Here is a 24508-nt window from a genome sequence, read left to right as displayed (position 1 = left end):
ATAATTAATGAAGATTCAATAGGACTCTAATGACATCACAAGCGGGAGAAATTCTGTTCCAAGTCCCAAGACAAGTTATATGGAAGAAAACACCTAAAGGACACAAAAACAGGCGATTACGCGCAAGAAAAATACTGATGCGCCCTCGGGATGCAAAATAACACTCAGGCGCCCCTGGGAGTGTTTCGTGTGCCCTGGGTATGCCAAATTAGTACCTATGCACCGCAGGCATTTAACACAAGCGCTCCAAGTATGTTGACTTCGAGAAATAACGGATTTTTGCTACTTTTAAGTGGAAAAGCCTAGTTCTTAGGCCCAAGCCCATGTGGAAATGAAGCTATAAATACAACTGCTCTGATTCATAATTTTTCATTCAAAACGAAACGGTTCAAGAGGAAGGCAATCGCTAATAGATTTAAGGGAGATGTCTCTTTCCGCACTCTAAGTCTCTAGGGTATGTTTTATTTCTTTTGTAATTTGTCATTAGTTACCATGAGTAACTAAACCCTATTAGGGTAGGGTTTTAAGATGAACATCTATTTCATTTGTTGGATTATTTAATTGAAGTTATTTCAAAATAATTAACAAAATACTATCTAAGAAAATGGCAAAATATTAATCAAATATGTTTCCTACTTCTTGTGTTTATCCTCGACCTATCATATCATATGCTTCTCATCTTCCATTGTATCTCAAACTATCTCTCCATTTCCAATTCCACTTTCATGCTCTACTTTGATGGAGTTGGAGTTGCTGATCTAATATTCGAAAAATAGCCATTAGACCAAAACACAGAAATAAAATGTAAACACAAAGTAAACAATGAATTTATTATAATGCTGAAAATTGAACCCAATGAATTCAACATATGTGGTAGGTAACTAAGTTTTAAGATAATGAAATGAATAATATAAGTTTGCTGATGCATGTCACTATCTAAAATAAGATGTAAACTATGCTAAGTACTGGGATGTTAAAGTTGTCATACATGGCTTTATTGTGATACTAAGATAGAACAAATTGAAAATTTAATATTTTGTAATAGAAAACAATTTAATAATGTAGTATTTTTTAATAATTAAATTAATGTAGTATGCCTAAAAGATTTTTATTTAAGGTATGATTTTTATTTAATGTAGCAGTTGCAATAAGTAGCAACATAGCTGTAGTCTTTAGTACATTCAAGACATATAGTTTCTTTTCAACATATTTTAATTATGCATGTGAAGTTTTTGCAACCATCATATAGTTTATCACTACAAGAAAATGGTGTTTTAGATTCAGCAGAAAAATGGATGCTAAAAGGCTAATTGTGGATGCTAACAACCTTTTAGCATCAGTATAGAGTCCAAAAAATTGACGACAGTAAAAGCTTGGATGCTAAACACTAGCATCCAACTGACGCTAAAATAGCATCTACAAAAATGGACGCTAAAATTGAAGCTAAAGGCATTTTAAAAGTGCATATTATGCAGACGCTACTTAGCATCTATAAAAGTGGACGCTAAAAGTTAGGCAAAATTTAGCATTAGCATATGTGGATGCTAAGATCAAATTGAAAAAACTAAATTCTGTCAAAATTAGAGTTCGAAATTGTGGATGCTAAAATTAGTGTATGCATATAAATTTAGTTCACGTACACTAATTATCCTGGATACATATGACTGACTATTTTTTGTTGGTTAACTACCCCTAATCAGACTTGCAAAATAATATTTATGACTTAATAATATAATATTATAGAAATTAAAATTAAGACATGAAACTAAGACATCCAATTATAAATAACGCACATAATGAAGTCTTAACCATAAAATTAGTAGAAACTAAACATAATCCATCAAATTAGTATAAAGAACATCTACCCATAATCGAAGTCTTGTCTCTCCGTCCACCTCTTGCGTATCACCAGCAGAGTGCTTATCAATCTTTGTTAGCTTAGTCAGACGCTCTTGATAGTTATCCTGGTAAAAAAACACAACTTATTATAGAAACAAATCACCAAGCACATGTATACTGCAGTTTTCATGCCTATTCCAAAAAGAACATGCATGTAGTCTCAAATTACAATGCAGGATGCAAATACCAGAATGTGACATGGTAAATTTGCAAATATCGAGGGTCAGCAGATTTTCATAATCTTAAATTATGTACCATGGTATTTCATTTCACAGAAAATTAATGCATTTTTTACTCAATAATCTGTACAAGAAAAAGAAAAACGGGGTAAAATCCTTGAACAAGAATATTCGTGAATAGGACCATGGACATTATCGTTTCTTCAGGTGAGCCAGTTCCAATTCAAAACCATAAAGAAGAATATTCGTGAAGAGAAGCATATGAGAATAAGAGTGAACGACCAATTATTCTTCCTATGCTATTATGTCCCAAATTTTCTGGAAAATATTATGTAGATTTCTCACAATTTGTTTCATTAGTTAAGTAAGAAAAGAAATAAACTCATGACTAATGAAATGCACCTCTCAATATGGAAGTGAGTAAACCATATAAGTGAATGCTCATATAACATGTGTTTGTCACACAAGGGTATGCATCATTACATAACTTAAAATAAACCAACTCCTTGACACGAATTCCTGATCATAATTACATTAACAAGTTTATCTTGCCATTTTTCTAGTTATATAATGTGCTGCCAAAAGTTCAAATCATCATTTAATAATCCACACCATATAGATAAGTTTCAAGATGATAACTCCAACATTTTTAATCACACCCACAATATGAAAAATTAAAAGAACAATTCAAGCAAGATGAACAATTAAAGCTCTGTACAGAATTAGGTTATCCTACAAAATAATTATTCTATTGGGGAACTGTCCAGAAACTATCAATTTAATTGAACGGAAACTGAAATTGCGAAGGCATTGCACAAAGTAATTATTCTAGTAGTGAACTGTCCAGAAAGTATCAATGAGAAGTAAATCCATGGGTGAACTAAGAAAGAAATATATTCCAGAAATCCTAGGATAATTTAACATCTTCTTCCATTTCATTAAAGCTTGTTGCAAGCCATGGCAGTAATAGTTTTCTAGCGCTAGTGGAGTTTTTATCAATTACACTAGCATATATATGCCCCTTTAAATAGGTACAAGGATTGCAAAATTTGATTGATATTACTTTCAGAGACAGAGAGAAGTAATCTGCTTAGTCATAACAGTAAAGTCAAAATTATAACAAACTAATTAGGAAGCTACTAAGCTGCATAGTAATAACAGTGAGTTCAAAATTAAGTTATGAATTCACAGACTTCTAATGGGAAAAGATAAGCCAAGCAAAATAGTGTAAACTTCATTCAGATAAGTAAAACAATGATAGGTTCACATAGTTGAATGTTGTATCTAAAAACTGTAAAAAAATAATGTTTTATAGCATAAACTTAAAGTTCAAATATCTATTTGATATAGGCAAAACTGTCCAGATTCAAAACTATAGGCAAGACTGTCAAAACTATATCCAAAATTGCAAGAAGAATAAACTGTCCAGATTCAAAATTATAGGCAGAACGTACAAATGTATATTTGGAAATAAACAAAAATAAACTGACCTCCGCAATCTGAAAATCCTTGTGTAAGAACAACCATGACCATTCTTCGATAGTAATCTGAAAATGTAAAAGCATGAATCGTTCAACAACAAAAAAAAACTTAAATATTACTACTAGAAGATACAAATAAAGTTAATTCATATATGGCCGCAAGGTTATCGCCTATTATGGTTAATTCTCTCACATAACTCCACTACCATCCACACTAACCGCGGTAAGGCATAATCATGTGTATACATCAAGCCAAAAGAAAATGGGAAGAGTACAACAAAGTTGTATTTTAATCAGAAGCAGAAGAAAGAACAATTCAGGTCAAGAAACATAAACATACCTTTAACAGAGAGCACGACTGAACTGGTCTATAGAATAAGCATTGATCAGTGAAGTGGAGCCTCCATAAGTAAAGGTATCACATGCCTATGTAAAATGAAATAGGATTAAGATACACTATCCAAAGGAAAGATAAAAATTCAAAAAGTCAAGGTGTCAGGCCTATGTAAAAGGAATTACAGATATTTTATTTTAACTGTTATTTAATCATGAAGTGTTCCAACATGCTCATAAGTCATAACACATAACTCAAATTTTCAACAACATTACAACTTAAAATCTCCAATAACAAGTAACATTACTATGTCGAATGGAACCGTCAAAATCTCCATAATTCATATAGTATTTCACTTTACTCGTAGAAGCCAGGTCATCAAAGTTACACTCACAACCAAAAAACACAATCAATCATCACAATTAAACTCATTAGCATTATCACAACCAAACTCAGTAAAAATTATCCATTATTCATTGCAGCATTCACATGCGGGACATGGTAGACGGCCAAATTGAGTGTTTAAGAAAGTCATGTCATCTTGACTCATTATACTAATTTGTCTCGTATTAGTGATACACGCTTCCCCCGAGGAAAGACATCAACAATTTTCTTAATATACCAATTCCATATAATTAAGAAAAGTGATCAACTCTATGGAATTTTTTAAATTCCATACACATTCATGCTATATATAATGTGCCTCCTAATTTGCTTAACATTATCACCATTTAGTTTCTGATATCACAATTGCTAGCAATCTCACCACGATGTTGGAATACTTGATTGGCTCCATTCCGATCTTTTTTATTATCATGCTAGGAGGAGGTACTTAGTTAATTCTTTAACTTCTTGTTCTTTTCTACCATTCATTAGCTAGTTTAGATTATTATCTTTAGCTAGTTCTTCTCTTTGGATGCACAAATGATTTTCTAAAACATAGCATATTGTTAAACAAATATACATAGCATACTATCCTTAACACAACATCCTACCATATCACATCAGAAACCAAACCACAAAATCCCCTAAAAAATCACAAACCACAAACCCAACCCCATTCCTAGAAACCATAAGATACCATCATAAACCATACACAACAAACAAAATGTCCTAAAAAATCAAAGATCTTCAGAAACAACAAACACTAAGATCTAACGAAAAGAAACATAATAAAATTAAGAACCATAATAGAAGAGAACAGAGGAGTTGAGGGAGAAAAGGTAGATACTAAACAGAACAAGCGAAGCTGCAAACGGCGAGATCTGAGACGATTGGAACTGCAATAACGGAACGATAGCGAAGCAGCAATCATAAAACGATCTTGAGCGAGATCGAGCACAAAACCTTCACAGATTTTGAACGAATCAGTAAACGATTGAGAACTGAATTTGGGATCCATCTTGAGGGAGAGCGAAGCAGCAAACCTTCACAGATTGGGAACGATGGGAACCTTGATAGTTTTGGATCGATTGTGTTATGATTGGGAACCATTGAGATTTTGGGAAAATTTGTGAATGTTTATGATTTGGCTGGAACGATTTCGAGATCTATTAGGTTAACACCGGAAGAGAACGATTTTGTGGAGGATTTGCTATGAATGATTATGTGAAGAATTTTAGGATCGATATGATAATGAAGCATTCGAGTTTATACTTTAGAAAGTGAATGTGTTTTGTGAAACGATTGGTGTTGTGGAAAATTAGGTTAACATTTGGGAACTAGTAGTAAAATTAAAAATTAAAAAAAAAATAGCATCTAAATTTGTGGATGCTAATTGAATAATTAAATTAAAAAATATTAGCATCAATAAATAGCGTCTAACTAACTGAAGCTAAATTGCATATAAACAATGAATTGAAAAATATGCATTTGCATCAAAATTTGTGGATGCTAAATAGACGCTATTAGCATCCAAAATGGTATGATGCTAAAATTTCTGAAGCTAAACTGCAGTTTTCTTGTAGTGTATTGGTTAATGAAAACTACAATTAAATTTCAATTATTAAATGAAAATTTCAATAATTATAACAGTGCAATACTCAATGCAAACTGAAATTTTAATGTTTAGAACACCCACCAAAGACAATTGTTAGGAAACATAGCATCCATGCATGAAGGAGGGAAAAACTATGAAACTATTGTATTGATTGTAAAGAGTGATATTACAAATGAGTGAAAAGTATCCCACTAATGGGGTGATTACAACTATATATACTACTATAGGACTAATACTACTTATAACTAAACTATATCTCTAATAGTCCCCCGCAAGTTGGAAGGTTTCACAACACTTCCAACTTGGGATGAGAAATACAAAAGTACATCGAACAAAAGAAATAACAGGAAGAAAACCATATCAACAACCAAATGCTTATCCAACAAGAGAAAACCACATCTCAAGGTTTAACCGCTTGGAGAAAGCAGCAACAAATCAACGCTTAACCACAATCTAGTAGAAGCAAACATCAACAAAGCCTTAAAAGGCACAACGCTTAACCATCAAGAGTTCTCAATCACTCAAGATAGAAGCACAAGACAAGAAGAACAAGGATATCCAAAATCAATGATGATATCCAAAAGAAAAAGAAGTGCAAGGAAGCGCCAAAAACTACAATGGAAGGAGGTCATATGTTGAACAAACTTCACACCAAAGGTACCATGAAGCAACAAGACCAAGGTTCCAAGAGATATAAAAAGAGATGCCCTCCAATGCCGAGCCGAGACAAAAAGAACAAATGCAACCTATAAAAGGACTGCCCAAAATTTGACAACCAAATTTTCTCTTCAAAGGGTGCTGCCACTTGCATAATGCAATCAAAAGTAGCACAGAACAGAGAGATAACAAATAGGTACCAAACTCCAATAGTAAATAGTCAATGAACAAACGAGTAGTAGGAAAAACTTCATGAACGATCCAGGAAGAAATAAATGGAAATCAATCAAAGGCTTTCAACTAAAAACCCATCTCTATCTTCACAATATCCACAATTGTAGACAAACAAAAAAAGTGACAGTGCAGCCTTGTCCAAAATAGAAAACCATTGCATCGTCAACAATGAGTTAAACTCACAATTTAGTAGAGTGAATGAACATAGCAGCAATATAGCTTTGCATAAATCTAGAACCAACTCTAATCCAAAACCAAAGTTAACATTCCATATTCCAAATCATGCCACTGAAGTGAAATAGAGATGACATCACAACACTATCTGGAGTGTATAACAGCCTAATGGAAGAAAAAAAATTCATGTGCAAACTCAAGCACAATCAGCAGCAACATAACCATATTTCAGAACTAAACCCCAAATAATCTCTCCAACAGAGTACATGTGTGTTCAATACACCACTAAATTCCAACAACTCTGAATGTGTGCAGAAAAGAACAAGCACAAGCCTCACAACAAATTCAGGAGCAAGAATTAATTGAACAAGAGCGTAACTCACAGTGATCAGCAACAAAGCAAACAATTAAACTTCCTTTGGAATACAAGTAGAACAAAACTCATTCTACAAACAGGAAGAATACCATACCAATGCATCAAATCCAAGTAGAAACTCACAAGTGAAGTCGCACTAACCACCACCGTCGTCGAACGGAGCCCAACAACAAATTGCTTCAATGAAAACTTTCCACAAACACCTTGAGAGCACAATATTGCCTCACACCAAAAACAAGCCATATGTGTAAAGAACAACAACCCAAAACAGATGATAGACTCTTGTACAACTTCAACTCAAACTTAATAAACAAGGTATCTTAAGAAAATGAATGATTAAAGTAGACAAGAAGATTACCGCAACTAGAATCTGCAACGTGCACTCCACCAACAAAACACACAAGCGAATCTGAAGCGAAAAGCACCAAACTCCGAGCAAAATCGGTGATTCTTCAAAACCTTTGGATTGCAGAAGTAACTCAAATTTGTTCAACCAAAATTTGAGAAGTTACTCAGAATCATGAATCAAAAAGGATGATAAATCGCAGAGTGAAACACGACATTAATCAAGATAGGAACAGGAAAATGATGATCTCCATCAAATGAAGGAAACATATAGTATCGTTGATTGAAACGTAACTTATAACTAACTCGAATTGGAAAATAGAACTCGTAACCAACTCAAAGAAGAAATCAACACAGAAATTGAACCCTAGAAATTGGGATTAAGAAGATGAAGAGAACCAAATCGTGAGGAAAACAGAAACGCAAATTGGAATTGATCGAAGTAGAAAGAGAAGAATGGAAAATCAAGAACTAATGTCGAAAGAATCGAACTGAATCGGACACGAAAGATTAGATGATTTCACGAGAAATGAAAGAAGGAAAATTAAGAAAATGAAGCGAGAAAGGGAAAATCAGAGTGAGGAAGAAAAGGAAAATAGAACGAGAAAATTGAATTTTTTTCGAGAAAATGCAACGGAAAAATTGTTCAAGGTGGATACCATATTTGCTCTGATACCATGTTAGGAAACATGGCATCCATGGATGTAGGAGAGAAAAGATATGAAACTATTGTATTGATAGTAAAGAGTGATATTAAAAATGAGTGAAAAGTATCCCACTAATGGGGTGGTTACAACTATATATACTACTATAGGACTAATACTACTTATAACTAAACTATATCTCTAATAACATTTAGAATCGATGTTTTTACAGCGCACAACAATGATCTGATGTTGCTTCATCTTATTGAATTACAGATAGCAGCAAGAAATAGCTAGAGAAAAATAATTGGATGGTGTTTCATCAGCTACACCTTATGAAACACCAAGATTATAACATCTTCATTTGAATTGTCTAATCTGCTTTTTCACCAAGCGCTTTAGATTTCTTCAATGATTTCAGCTCATCAGTCAAGTGAATCAAGTTGTTGTAAGAATCTCCACCTTCCTCTATCGTCCTCTTGGCTGCATCGCCAAGTTTCTTTGCTCTCATCCTCATTTCTTTGCTCTCTTGGCTACTTCCCATCAAAATCTTAACAGCCATCGCAATTTCTTCCCTTCTCACTACTTCCTCTTCACTAATATTAATCCATAACTTATTTTCTTTTGCTCCTACTGGGACCCCTATCTTCAAAACATCAACAAGCAACTTCTCATTGTAAAATTGCTCAGCAAACACTGGCCATGTGATCATTGGCAAACCAGCATTTAAGCTTTCTAGAGTTGAGTTCCAACCACAATGAGTCACAATTCCTCCTGTTGCAGGGTGATCCAATATCAGAAGTTGCGGTGCCCAATTCCATATAATATAGCCCTTGTTGCTTTCTTTAATTCTTTCCTCAAATTCTTGCAAAAAACATTCTCCATTGTCATCTTTATCATCTTTTTTTATAACCCAGATAAAATTATGACCTGAATTTTCAAGCCCATTTGCAATTTCTACAAGCTGAGCATGAGGAAGCCTAGTAAAGCTGCCAAAACATACATACAATACAGAGTCATTTTGCTTCGAGTTTAGCCAATTTAGCAATTCTGTATGTTTTCCTAAGCTTTTCTCCATGTGTCCCCTACTGGCTTTTCTTTCATCATCCTTGTTAGCCCAAGCTGAAACTGGTCCGACACTCCATGATTTGGTTCCAATTGTAGTTTTACAAAGTTTATCATAATCACTTTCAAGTTCATGAAAACTGTTGTATAGTGACCCATAGCTTCTTTCCGCTGATTCATACATTGGTTCAAAAATGGCCTTCATTGCATTGTTTTCCAATTCCCAATCACAAAGTTGCAGACGGGTCATCTCAATTGTATGAGGTAAACAAGGAATTGTAAATTTCTGTGTATCGGAAACTAAATTATAATGGGGTTTATATTTTCTAACAAAATAAATTGCGCATTCGGAGAAGTAGCTTGAGCTGCAAAAGTAAATCCTTGGAATGTTTAGTTTTGCAGCTGATTCTACAGTCCAAGGATACTTCATATCTGTCACTATACAATCTGGTTGAAGTTCGTGAAATAAAACTTCAATAGAATCTCGGAGCATCCATACTCCACGAGTGACTTTACTAAGCATTTCACGGGAAGTGGCATCATTCGAGTTTTCAACACCGTCAGGTAGACCAACTTGGGCTGAAGGGAACTGAAGAAGCTGAGTTTTGATGGAGTATCCTAAACTGGTGTCACTATCTATAGATTTTTGGAACCTTGAAGCATTAGCATGTGTAGTGATAATGGTAACATTAACACCATGTTTAGCAAATAGTCTTGCAGTGTCAATCATAGGGTTCATATGGCCAGCAGATGGATATGGAAGAAAAACTACATGAGGTTGGTTATGGGATTGTGGAGATTGAGAATCCATTGTTGCTTGGTTCTATTACTAAGAAAGTTGATATTTAAGGGTAGGTACCAATGGACAAGCATTAGGTACATCAGTTTCATTTGCTTATATATAATAAGCATTTGGTATCAGCCTCTTACGTCCCATTTAAGGTTAGGTACCATAAACAATCTTTCCTTCCTAAAGTATAATAGATCCAGACAAAGGTAGCACGAATTAAAAAAACACTTTCATGTGTAGTGAAGAATATACGCTTTAATTTATAACCACTTGACATTCACTACAAATTAAAAAAAAACAAAAATAATTCCATCCACCAATTTATCTCGCGAGAGGCAAGGCTCACGAGTATCATGAAGTGCATCTTATATTTCTTTTCCACAAAAATTTACGTGTTTTGTCCAAAAGCTACTGAATTGTTTATTCCTCATGGTTGAAGATTCTGTTATTCCTCGCTTTCAAAGTTATCCATACATACGAGAGCCTAATGACATCACAAGCAGGAGAAATTATGTTCCAAGTCCCAAGATAAGTTATATGAAAGAAAACACCCAAAGGACAAAAAACAGGCGATTACGCGCAAGAAAATACACTGATGCACCCCCTAAGCTTGTGCCTGGTGCCCCCGACACGCAAAATAACACGCAGGCACCTCTGGGAGTGTTTCATGTGCCCTCTGAATGCCAAATTAGCCCTGTGATTCTTAAGAAAGCACAACCTGGGGGTTGAGAGGGAATGGGGGAGAGAGATAGATAGATAGATAGATAGATAGAGAGAGTGATGTCGAGTGAAGAAAGAATGATGTGCATGAATGGTTTTGTAATCCTATTAGGTTCGTAACCCACAAAAAAACTAAGGAATAAAGTAACAAACATAAGAGTAAATTCAAATATTAAAATAAAAGTATAACAATTATGGTATGAGTATATGTCTAGTTTTTTTTTTTCTTTATCCTTTAAAAAATGTATCAAACTATATGAGTATCGGGCAATTGATATTTATTTTGTTGAGAAAAAAAATGACCGATACGTGTTAGGTACGGATAACTTATACTCCGATATGCTAACTTATATTACGACACCGATACTTCTGTCTTACATATTTTCTTTAAAAAAAAGAATAATAAATAAAAATACATAAAGACTAGCAGCGCTATCAAAAAAATAGATTGTCTCTTCCAACCCCAAAAAGTAGGGTTTCTCGTCACCATTGAGCAATCTACAACACCGATTACCACCGATTGCCTCAATCTACAACACCTCAATCTACAACACCAGCATCACTGATTTCCCCCATCAACATCTCCAGTGAGTTCTACTTTGTTTCTCTTCTCTCTAATGCTATGCTTCTCTGTTCTTCTCCCTTTAATAACTTCTCTTTTTTTGTTCTTCTCTCTAATTGGGAACAAATTTTTAATCTCAATTAGTGTTAATTATTAAGTAGTCAACATTAGACAAAGATGTCCCTTTTCGATAGTACTAATGATGTTCTCTTTGGACGGTTTTAATGATGGTTACCTATATTTTAAATATTGCGGAAAAATATGTAATTATCACTTGTTTTGATCATTTTTATTAATGCAAATGTTTTATTACTAGTATGAACACCCGTGCCAAGCACGGGCTAGAATTTCGTCAAACTTGACAGAGAATATTGTGATGTATCAAGTGTCATTTTTTTTTTGTTGTGGATGTTGAACAACAAATAAGTGAAAATATTTATACTTATGACATAAAATATTGGAAGATGATCGGTACTATTCTCACTTGTGTGGTTGTACTTTCTTTAGTGTGTTGATCCACACTAGTGTTGGCTCCCTCAGAGGTCTCAATGGTGACATCATATCCCGGCTCAACATTGTGGGTGGGAGTAGGACCAGTTCTTGGTGGTGGATCACATGCATAAAGAGTTTGACAGTTGATAGAGAGATGCTAAAGTGTCAAGTTTGAGTTATAATTTTACATTACATGCAAGAGTAAATATTGACAAACATATAAGTGGGTTGACCCATATACCTGATGTCTTAAGATTTTTGGTGAAGAAGTGATGTCAACCTCATTTGTGTGGTTGCTCTTAACCTAATGTGATCCCAATGTAGGCTTCCATTGAAATCTCAACATTATGGTGATTTGTTTTGTTAGTTTTAAGCTGTCATTTGTTTAAAAAAAATTTAAATTTTAGTTTTTGAATGCAATCCTATTTCACTTTTGGTATTTGGTTGGATCTGACAATGGAAAATGTAGATATGTTCGGCTAAGTTGGCAAAATATATGTTATTAGAAATTTTAAATTGATGTGCTGTTTTTTTTTTTTTAATTAGTCTAATATACTCTCATGGATAAAACGCACACTCCTTAATTTTTTTCCTTCTCATTATTTCTTCCAGGGTCAAATTCTTTTTACATCTTATTTTTATTTTTCGAATTTACTTTCTCTCTTCTCATAAAATAAAGGAACATAAACAACCCTCTCTGAAACCGCCACAAATCCACATGTTTTACCATTTTCTACCTTTGACCTTATTTGACTATCTCATCATATCACAAACACATAACATCTCACAGTTAATGGAGATATGTTAATATGCTACATGTGAGTTAAACTTTTACATTGGAGGAAAAATTATATATTGAACAACGTATAAGTGAGACCAATATGTTTAATGTCTTACAGTTTTGGTTTCAGATGTGGTGTCAATTTCACATGTGGAGTTTCTCATTGTCAAATGTGATGATCCAACCCATTGTATGCTCCCTCAGAACTCCGAACATTATGATGAATTGTTTTTCTTAGTTTCTTTGATGTCATTTGATTAATTTTTTTTATTAAATATATGTTTTAAAGGGTTAAATATAGTTTCCTTGATGTCGTTTGCTATTTTTTATTTTTTTATTCAAGCACTATTATTTAAAGAGTTAAATATAGTTTTGATCTCTATAAATATACTAACTTTTCATTTTAGTCTCTATAAACTTTCCAGTAACTACTCTTGGTCCTTATTTTTAAGTCAAATTTCGTATTGTTAAAGAAATTGTACATAAATGTGTAGACTATTGTAAAAATTACTCCAAAAAAAAAATTATAATTTTTTAACAAAGCATAAATTAAATATAAATTTTTAACCACCAAAAATATAAAAATTCATATTTAATTCATGATTTGTTAAAAAATAAAATTTTGAGAGCGATTCTTATAATATTATAAATTTTTGTGAAAAAATTTATTCAAGAATATGAATTCTACATATGAGTTTACTTTAAAGGAGGAACCAAAAGTGAAGATGAAAAATTTCTAGAAGACAAAAAGTTGAAAGGAAAAAAATTAGGGACTAAAACGAAAAATTGACATATTTATAGGGACCAAAAACATATTTAACCCTTATTTAAAATACCTTTATTTTTTTTGTCTAGTACATGCTTATAGACATTTTTAAAAAAAATTGGATGTCATTCATTTTTATGCAATATTTTTTACTTGATCTCTATTATTTCGAATTCCTTCAGTTTTGGTCTTTAATTTGATTTGATTTAACTATAGAAAAATGCCAATGTGTTATTATGAGTTGACAAAATACATCCTTCTTTGAATTTTGTAAATGTTGTGGCCAAAAAATATCTAAATCCTTCAACAAACCAATAAAATTACCAGCAACTCACTCCATTTCTTATAACCTCATGGACAAAACACGCTACTCCACCTTTTTACCATTAAATTACTTTTTCATCTTCTTTCTTTTTTTAATTTCCTTTCTCCATTAAATTACCACCACTCCACCTTTTTTACCATGTTATGCATTTGTTTGACCTTATTTGGGTATGTCTCTTTATTACAGACGAATATATAGCCAAATATATGCGCACACTTGTGGGAGAGATTATAGTGTGTCAAACATAAGTGATATGACTCAAATACATGTTCGTAAATATTTTGGATGAAAATGTGGTGTCAATCTCATTTGTGTGGTTTTCCTTAATATAATGTGATTATATAACCCATTGTAGGCTCCACCGAAAGTCTCAACATTAGGATGATTTGTTTTGTTGGTTTTAAGTGTCATTTGTTGAATTTTTCATTCTTATATTTTAGATTTTGGATGTCATCCATTTTTTTTGATCCATGAAAATCAACTCAGTCAAAAATGAAAGTTTTAGTTTTTGTAATTTGGAACTATCGAATTAATACGAACAAATCTCACAGTAAATATCCAATTTTTTTTAATGAATTACGATAAATATATCATAAAAAAAATACTGTAATAGTATCGTAATATAATTTGAAATAACTATCAATAATTCACAATTAACCCACTTGAGTTGTTACGTTGGTATTGACTTGAGAGTTTAAAGTATGTTTCTCTCAAGATTTTAATTTTTTTTTAGATAGACGAAATTAGGGGTGTTCCAAACCAAACAAATCCAATAGAAAAACCTTAAACTGTAAAATACCGCATTTGGTTTTGATGTATTCGAATCATTTTTTTACTCAACCGCAGGGATTGGTTTGATTTGCGGTTTTTATTTTACCAATCAAACCAAACCAAACCAAACCAAACCAAACCGCAACATAAAAATAACACTCATTAAATATGTCACCTAAATCAATACTCTTAGAAATTCAATGGAAACTTTTATTTTATTTTATTGAAAGATCAATGGAAACTTTTATAAAATGACATATATTTTCTCTTGAAAAGTTTCTTCTTTGCATTTTATTTTAAAAAAAAATTATTTGGGCGCTACATGAACTTTTAGAGAATGATAAAATCATAGTCTTATACATTTCTTACAGAATAAAATTATTTTTTGTCCACATTTTTAATTTGGTCTTTGTTGTTGGGTGAAAATGAAATTCTAATATTGGATAAACTATAAAACATTGCTGAAAATTTGTTGCGTTTTACCTTTTTAACTTATTTTAATGTTGGAAATGAAATTGATTTGGTTTAATTCGGATAACTTTTTAAAAGCCAACCAAACCAAACCAAACAACATGCTATTTTATCTCGCGGTTATGATGACTTTTTTGCTCAAAAATGAACCAAATTAACCGCACCACGAACACCCGTAGACGAAATAACAAAGCCATTATAAATTCACACACAAGTGGAGGCGCCGGGGTTTGAACCCTGGTCATGGCGTCCGTCCTAACAATTTCGACATTTTACCATTTGAGTTAGGACTTCAATTTTGGTGGGTTGGTTTACCTTCTTAAAAAAGATGAATAATTCACAATTTATTGAAAACAAATAAAGACAGTATATTTTTAATGAGGAAACAAAAGCATGTATTCAATTTGTAATTACTATTTTTCCTTAATGAACAATGAGTATATGAATAAATTTTGATTTTAAATAAGGAAACTCTCGATTGATTCCCCTAAAAAAATAAAGAAACTCTCAATTGATTTTTTTTGTTACAAAACTCTCTCTCTCTCAATTGATTGGTAGTATTAAATATTTATCAAATAGGTTACAAATTGAAATGTGTATTTTGATTTTCATTTCAATTATTTGCGAAAGATCAATGAAATGATAATTGTGATTAAAAATTCACGCACATAAATGAAGGAGTCAAAGTTCAAACTCGATCACAACATACTATGTAGAAATTTCAACATTTTTGTCAAGTATGCTTGGACCTGTGAACTATGTCCTTCCTTTCTATTAAAAACACTTGAGTAAACATTTTTATAAGAAAAATCTTTAATTTGTCATACGTGGGAGAGGAATTAACCTACAATTTTTCTTAAATGACTCTCATACAATCAATTGGGACTTTTATTATATACCAAAATATAGAAAAACTTTAAACTTTTCAGCAACTATTTTTTTAGAAACTTTGTTTAAAAAGAACAAACTTGAATTTTCTTAATATATAACATTATTAATTTCATTGAAAAAGAGTAATTGATAAAGAGAATAATTTTCAATTTAAATCCTCGACCCAAATTCACCTAATGCCAATTAAGTTGTCAATTGAATTTTTCCTTAAAAAAACACTGTCAATTGAATTCAGTCCTCAACCCAAATTCGAGCTTGAGAACAAATTAGTTGATGGATCCCTCTTATCCATCATTATCTTGGACATCTTGTTTAAGGTATATATACCTTACCATTTCCCCCCTCTCCTTCATGTCCTCAAATATTTACGATCCATTGGTATTGAACAATTACATTATTAACAGGAAGAGGTGAGAGAAAAAATTAAACTCAAACAATGAATATGACAAATATTTTGAATTCAAAAAATAAGAAGATATAATGAGAGGAATATAGAGACACGTACATAATAAAAAATATAGAGTAGTTAGTCTCTTTTTTGAAAAGCTTCAAATAGATCACCTAAACATACACAACAATAAAAGATAATCAAACCAACTATTATCCATGAAAGAGATATAAATTAAATTGGAAATGAAAATAACGTCAACCATGTTAAAATTATTCTATCCAAACATTGGTGAATTTTGAGATGTAACCTTATTCATTTCCTGATTCTATAATTTTTCCTTAATCAACAAAATCAATTCTATGAAATTGCCTATGTTACATCCACCAAGAAGTTATACTTTACTGTTAAGCTAATAATATTTAGACCAATTACAAAACTTTTTGAATGATGAATCTCTGAATCTTCGAGGACATCAATATTTTCAAGTTAGACGATTTCTTCCTTCAAAATATAAAAAATTAGATAAATTCAATGTTTTGAAAATATATTCAAAAGCTCCATTATTAATATGCTTAAAAAACTGAAAAAACAAAATATCACATATTATGTAGATGATTATGGCGATACTTGAGTATTAACCACTGGATATCCTTAAATTCACTGTAATGCTAATCTGTTGTTTGCGATTAACGTTGCAAACTTAGTAATCTATGAAGAGAACAAATGCAATGTAATTAGTATGAAAAACAAAAGAATGATGAAGCAAAGAAAACATATGCTTATGAATAAATAAGTAAACCAAACACGTATACACACAAACACATATATAGAAGAAATAAGAAATTAAATGATGTACACACAACAACACATATAAGAAAGAAGGAATGGATCGATCATGATTAGTACTTCGTATGCAAGGATGACATTGTGACTATTTTATAATTGAATTGTAGGGATGAATAACACATGATTCATGCTAAATATTTATTGGCATATAAATCAAATTGATTACAATATTTGATTTTAAGTTGACCATCATCTTTATAAATGGAAATCTTCATGTTGTTGGTGTAGACCGTTTATAAGATGTGTGATGATGGGACAGAAGGTGTTAAAATCATAATAAATGGAAAATCAAAGTAAATCGGTGTTATAAATGGAGAGTTCAAATTTGTATCATCGTGTTTGATGTTGATTATTCAATATATGCACAATAATAATAACTAATAACAATTGTTAAAATATCATTGGATGTAAAATTTTAATTTGACGTGTTCAAATTAATTTAAAAATTTGATTTTCCATTACTAAAAAATTTCTACAACAAAACAACAATTTTAAATACACTAAAAATTTTCAATAACGAAGCAATAATTTAAAAATTTGATTCTCAGTTACTAAATTTTTTATTTGCTTAGTAACAATAAGGACACAATATTTATTAAAAAAAAAATAATGACACAGCTTATTACCTTTTGGTTACCAAAATTCTAGTTTCAATCGTGTGTGCCTTCCTGTTACCAAAATTAATGCACATTAGAATTCCAGCATGTTACATTTTGTTGTGTAAATAAAAAAACATTAAATGTATCTTAGAATTTCAGCATGACACGTGTACTATCAAAAGAAATCAAGCCAAATGTTTATAATAGAGATAGAGATATATGTTAGTATATGTTAATATATTATTGTAGCACTTGATTGCAAATTAACCATTAATCAACAATTTCCTTCTATACACTCTACTACTACATGATATCAATCAACTATTTCCAAATAAGAAAACAAACTCCTTGAGTGCGGCAACACTGATCATTTGACCAAATCATTATTGCTTTGAGTGGGCAACACCATATGGTGTAGAAAAATCGGTAATGAAATAGTAAAGAAGTTACCATATATATATATATATATATATATATATATATATATATATATATATATATATATATATATATATATATATATATATATATATATATGGTAAACCAAATTAATTATGTATTGATTACGGCAATAGCATGATATCATAAAAAAACGGAAACAAAAAAAAAACAATATGGCAAAAATAAAAAACATTGGAGTCCAAACAGAGTAATTGCTAAAAAAAAAATGGTATTGCCAATTGCTAAAAAAAATGGTACTGCCATTAGAGTTGAAATTTGAGTGGAAAAGAAAAAAAAACTTTAGTCTGGAATGAACGTATATAATAATATCGTACGTATACAATACGATTGGATTCCTCCATAAACATAAAATACGGTTGGATTAAAATGTATATAATACATATTGTTAAGGCAAAATGCACATGTACATAAAACAATACTGTATATTTGATACCATTTTTTAATCAAATATTTACATAATACATAATACACAATTAAGGCAACTATCTTGATCAAAGGTCTAATCAAAGGTCTTATGCATTGCAAAAAATTTGTTTGAGGAGCATTAAATGCTAGAAGCAAAATGAGGCGTCACGTGTACTTATGCTCATAGAAGTATCCTTTTGTATTATATAAAGATGATCATTTTTAGTTATGTTTAAACATCGTGCACATATACTACTAATTTTAAATTAATTTTCTTAATAACATATCGAGGCCGTATAATATCGATAATTTTGAAAAAATTTCCGTATCGCCGTATCAGTATCGTATCCATATCTTGTCGGGTATCAGGTGCTTCATAGCTCCAAATACATATAATAAGAATAAAAGTTTAAGCTGAACAGTTAACAATTGACTTTGCAAGACATTCGGTAGAAAATATGATAAGGTTTATATTTATGGGTCTTGCTAATAAGTGCCTTAAGGGCACTAACAATTGATAACTTTCTATGTAGAAACAATAAGCAGCAGCATTGTTGTAGTCTGTGTAGTACAAGGAAGGAACTGAATGCTTCTTTGATTCGGTCAATGCTTTAACGTAAGAACATTCAACATAATTTAATTATGCATGTGAAATTTTTGCAACCATCATATAGTTTCTTGGTTAATGAAAACTTCAATTAAATTTCAAATTTTAAATGAAAATTTTCAAAAATTACAACAGTACACTACTCAAAGCAAACTGAAATGTTAATGTTTAGAACACACACCAAAGATAACATTTAGAATCGATGTTGTTAAAGTGCACAACAATGATCTGATGTTGTTTCATGTTATTGAATTACATATAGCAGCAAGAAATAGCTAGAGAAAAATCGTTGGATATCGTCTAATCTGCTTTCTCTCCAAGCGCTTTAGATTTCTTTAACAATTTCAGCTCATCAATCAACTGAATCAAGTTGTTGTAAGAATCACCACCTTCCTCTATAGTCCTCTTGGCAGCATCACCAAGTTTCTTTGCTCTCGTCCTCATTTCTTTGCTCTCTTGGCCATTTCCCATCAAAATCTCAACAGCCTTTGCAATCTCTTCCCTTCTCACCATTTCCTCTACACTAATGTTCATCCAGAACTTGTTTTCTTTTGCTCCTACTGGGATCCCTATCTTCAAAACATCAACTAGAAACTTTTCATTGTAAAATTGCTCAGAAGACACTGGCCAAGTAATCATTGGTAAACCAGAATTCAAGCTTTCAAGAATTGAGTTCCAACCACAGTGAGTCACAATTCCTCTTGTTGCAGGGTGGTCCAATATCAGAAGTTGCGGTGCCCAGTCCCATATGATATAACCCTTTTTGCTTTCTTTAATCCTTTCCTCAAATTCTTGCAGGAAACCTTCTCCATCCTCAACTTTATCATCTTTTTTTATAACCCATATAAAATTATGACCTGAATTTTCAAGCCCGTGAGCAATTTCTACAAGCTGAGCATGAGGAAACCTAGTTTGGCTGCCAAAACTTACATACAATACAGACTCATTTTGCTTCGAGTTTAGCCAATTTTGCAATTCTGTCTGTTTTCCTAAGCTTTTCTCCATGTGTCCCCTATTCGCCTTTCTTTCGTCATCCTTGTTAGCCCAAGCTGAAACTGGTCCGACACTCCATGATTTGATTCCGATTGTAGTTTTACTAAGTTTCTCATAATCAATTTCAAGTTCATGAAAACTGTTGTATAGTGACCCATAGCTTCTTTCCGCTGATTCATACGTCGGTTCAAAAATGGCCGTCATAGCATTGTTTTCCCTTTCCCAATCACAAAGTTGCAGACGGGTCATCTCAATTGTATGAGGTAAAAAAGGAATTGTAAATTTCTGTGTATCAGAAACTAAATTATAATGGGGTTTATATTTTCTAACAAAATAAATTGCACAATCGGAAAAGTAGCTTGAGCTGTAAAAGTGAATCCTTGGAATGTTTAGTTTTGCAGCTGCTTCCACAGTCCAAGGATACTGCATATCTGTCACTATACAATCTGGTTGAAGTTCTTTAAACAGAACTTCAATAGAATCTTGGAGCATCCATACTCCACGAGTGACTTTACTAAGCATTTCACTTGAAGTGGCATCAATCAAGTTTTCAACACCGTCAGGGAGACCAACTTGAGCTGAAGGGAACTGAAGAAGTTGAATTTTGATGGAGTATCCTAAAATGTTGTCACTATCTATGGATTTTTGGAACCTTGAAGCATTAGCATGTGTAGTGATAATGGTAACATTAACACCATGCTTTGCAAATAGTCTTGCAGTGTCGATCATAGGGTTCATATGACCAGCAGATGGATATGGAAGAAAAACTACATGAAGTTGGTTATGGGATTGTTGAGATTCCATTGTTGCTTGGTTCTATTACTAGGAGAATTGATATTTAAGGGTAGGTACCAATGAAAGACATCAGTTTCATGTGCTTATATGTAATATAAATATATAAAGGTTGGACATGTTTTTGTCATTTTTTGTACATAATATATAAGGGTAGGTACCAATGAAAGACATCAGTTTCATGTGCTTATTTTTGGTCCCTAATGAATAAAATTTGGACATGTTTTTGTCATTTTTTGTACATAATATAAATATATAAAGGTTGAACATAATAAACGAACATAATATGGATACAATTTGAACATAAAAGAGTTATAATTTTGACATTCACGTTAACATAAAGTGGCCATTAAAGACAAAAAACAATAAAATTTTCTGTGAGGATGAAAACATTAAATTTAATTTTTTAAGGACTAAAATCAAAATTCGCTATATTTATAAGGACAAAAAACTTATTTAACCTTTTTTTAACAAGCCAAAATAAATTTTTGTTTGTGATGTCCGGGATTTGAACCCCAGACTTTGCATATATTATGCATTATCTCTACTAACTAAGCTAAACTGACGGGGATAACCAAAATAGAATACATATTATCAACTAAGGGCTCATTTGTTATGGATTAAAATAAAAGTGATTTTCACATAAAATTATTTATAATATAAACCAACTTTAAGATTTAGGTAGTGGCTGAATCAAAAGTGGATTTGACGCGGTCATTATTTTTGATTTTTTATATGACCAAACTAAAAGAGGATCTAGCGTAGTCACCGACTTTAATATTTTTTAAGATTTTTTATTTTGATTAATCAATTCTAAAATAGGAGCTTTTGAAGCTAACAAATAGTACGACTTGTTCTTTCAAAAAATAAAATAGTACGACTTGTATTCTAGAGACTCAAAAATTAAAGAGATGTGCATCCAATTAACTTTCATTTTAAAATTGAAAATAATAAATGTTTTTTTTTAAAGATTTTTTACTAAAGATTTATTAAAGTATTATAAAGATCAAAGGATAAAATAAAATGCTACTTATATGGAAAATCTGTTAGATAGGAGCCTCAATAGTAAAATGTTGAGTTATCATTTTTTATTACATTCTAACATATCAAAACTGAACAAACATTCAAATAAAATTAAGTAACAATAATATTAATAGTCGTCGTGGGCTTAACACACTTGGTAATATATATGCCGGGGGAAAATTAAGTTAGAAGTGAAAATATTAAAAATTATTATTTTTGGAAATTTTGTAATTTGTCCGGACAAAATTAAGTTACTACAATTATTGTCACACTTTTCCTTTAACCATCTCTCGAAGTGACAATATATAGTCGTCTACGAGAGAAATTGTTTGTGGTAAATATAATCCAACATGTCTAAAAGATTTCCCCTTAATATTCTTATTGTGTCCTGCACTACTTGTAGAAATAATTGTTGTAATTAGCTATAAGTAGTTAGTTACAATAGGATTAGTCAATTAGTTACACAACTAAGCAAGTTGTTGAAACTATACACATATAAATACACTTCTGTACTCATTTCTCAATTGATTGAATAGAAAGAGTTTTTTTCCCCTTTTTCCTTTCTTCTCTGTTCAGTTCACAGTTTATTCATACTAATATTCACTTTTTGGTTTGGCTTGAGAGATTTCTACAAGATTCAGAAAACACAAACTCAATAAAAGATGGTGATATATAACTAAAACCCAATTAAACAAGTATCAAGCTCCATTAGAGACTAGAAGTGAAAAACCAAAACACAGAAATAAAATGTAAACACAACGAAGACAATAAATTCATAATGCTCATAATTGAACCCAATGGATTCAATATATGTTGTAAGTAACTACGTTTTAAGATAATGAAATTAATAATATAAGTTTGATGCATGCCACTATTTTAAATAGATGTAAACTAAGCTAAGTACTGGGATGTTAAGTTGTCATACATGTCTTTATTGTGATACTAAGATAGAACAAATTGAAAATTTAATAATGTAGCGAAAACATTTTATTATATGCAAAGGTATGACGAGGAACATTTATGTATTCTCAATCCTAAATATAAATCATTTGAACACAATCACACACAACTTGTAAAAGGTGAAATAGAAAACAATTTAATAATGTACTAGTTTGTAATAATTAAATGATATGTATTGTTATGTGAAGTATTTCTAAGGTATGACAGCAGTAGCAATAAGCAGCAACATTGTTCATTTTCAACATATTTTCATTATGCATGTGAAATTTTTGCAAAAATGGGCCATGTGATCATTGGCAAACCAGCATTCAAGCTTTCGAGAGTTGAGTTCCAACCACAATGAGTCACAATCCCCCCGGTTGCAGGGTGTTCCAATATCAGCAGCTGTGGTGCCCAGTCCCATATGATATATCCCTTGTTGCTTTTTTTTTCATCCTTTCCTCAAATTCTTGCAGGAAACCTTCTCCATCCTCATCTTTATCATTTTTTATTACCCAGATAAAATTATGACCTGAATTTTCAAGCCCGTGTGCAATTTCTACAAGCTGAGTTTGAGGAAGCCTAATAAGGCTATCAAAACTTACATACAATACAGAGTCATTTTGCTTTGAGTTAAGCCAATATAGCAATTCTGTATGTTTTCCTAAGCTTTTCTCAATGTGTCCCCTATTGGCCTTTCTTTCATTATCCTTGTTAGCCCAAGCCGAAACTGGTCCGACACTCCATGATTTGATTCCAATTGTAGTTTTACTAAGTTTCTCATAATGACTTTGAAGTTCATGAAAACTGTTGTATAGTGACCCATAGCTTCTTTCCGCAGATTCATACATTGGTTCATAAATGGCCTTCATCGGATTGTTTTCCCTTTCCCAATCACAAAGCTGCAGACGGGTCATCTCAATGGTATGAGGTAAACAAGGAATTGTAAATTTCTGTGTATCAGAAACTAAATTATAACGGGGTTTATATTTTTTAACAAAATAAATTGCACAATCGGAGAGGTAGCTTGAGCTGCAAAAGTATATCCTTGGAATGTTTAGTTTTGCAGCTGATTCCACGGTCCAAGGATATTTCATATCTGTCACTATACAATCTGGTTGAAGTTCTTTAAACAGAACTTCAATAGAATCTTGGAGCATTCCTACTCCATGCGTGATTTTTAAATACATTTCAGCTGAAATGTTTTCAAAACCATCTGGGAGACCAACTTGAGCTGAAGGAAACTGAAGAAGTTGAGTTTTGATGGAGTGTCCTGAACTGATGTCACTGTCTATGGATTTTTGGAATGTTGAAGCATTGGCATGTGTAGTGATGATGGTAACATTAACACCATGCATGGCAAATAGTCCTGCAGTGTCAATCATAGGGTTCATATGTCCAGCAGATGGAAATGGAAGAAAAACTACATGAAGTTTGTTATGGGATTGTTGAGACTCCATTGTTTCTTGATTCTATTACCGGGAGAGTTGTTTTT

At 31.9% G+C, this 24508-nt stretch overlaps 1 long non-coding RNA gene and 3 pseudogenes across 4 annotated transcripts; all 4 read right to left on the bottom strand.

The window, feature by feature from the left end:
• Positions 1–1760: 1760 nt before the first annotated feature.
• On the bottom strand, positions 1761–5589 carry LOC146908219 (uncharacterized). Of its 2 annotated transcripts, none has more exons than XR_015018859.1 (5): positions 5321–5589; positions 5125–5240; positions 3900–3985; positions 3569–3625; positions 1761–1964 (listed from the first exon to the last, which is right to left on the bottom strand). It is a non-coding gene; the product is annotated as an uncharacterized LOC146908219 (long non-coding RNA). The 2 variants fall into 2 exon arrangements; XR_015018858.1 differs by having other exon boundaries at positions 5130–5240.
• A 2823-nt stretch (positions 5590–8412) lies between these two features.
• LOC146908218 (soyasapogenol B glucuronide galactosyltransferase pseudogene) lies at positions 8413–10406 on the bottom strand (annotated as a pseudogene). The gene has a single exon (XR_015019700.1). The product of XR_015019700.1 is annotated as a soyasapogenol B glucuronide galactosyltransferase pseudogene (transcript).
• An 8927-nt stretch (positions 10407–19333) lies between these two features.
• LOC146908217 (soyasapogenol B glucuronide galactosyltransferase pseudogene) lies at positions 19334–21109 on the bottom strand (annotated as a pseudogene). The gene has a single exon (XR_015019699.1). The product of XR_015019699.1 is annotated as a soyasapogenol B glucuronide galactosyltransferase pseudogene (transcript).
• Positions 21110–23286: 2177 nt separating this feature from the next.
• Positions 23287–24508, bottom strand: LOC146908216 (soyasapogenol B glucuronide galactosyltransferase pseudogene; annotated as a pseudogene).

Source organism: Medicago sativa, chromosome 7 (genome assembly GCF_051527215.1).
Source record: "Medicago sativa cultivar Bolivia chromosome 7, Bolivia_mono, whole genome shotgun sequence".
NCBI lineage: Eukaryota > Viridiplantae > Streptophyta > Magnoliopsida > Fabales > Fabaceae > Medicago > Medicago sativa.
The sequence above is the reverse complement of the archived record's forward strand: the minus strand, read 5'-3'. Positions and strand labels throughout refer to the sequence as shown.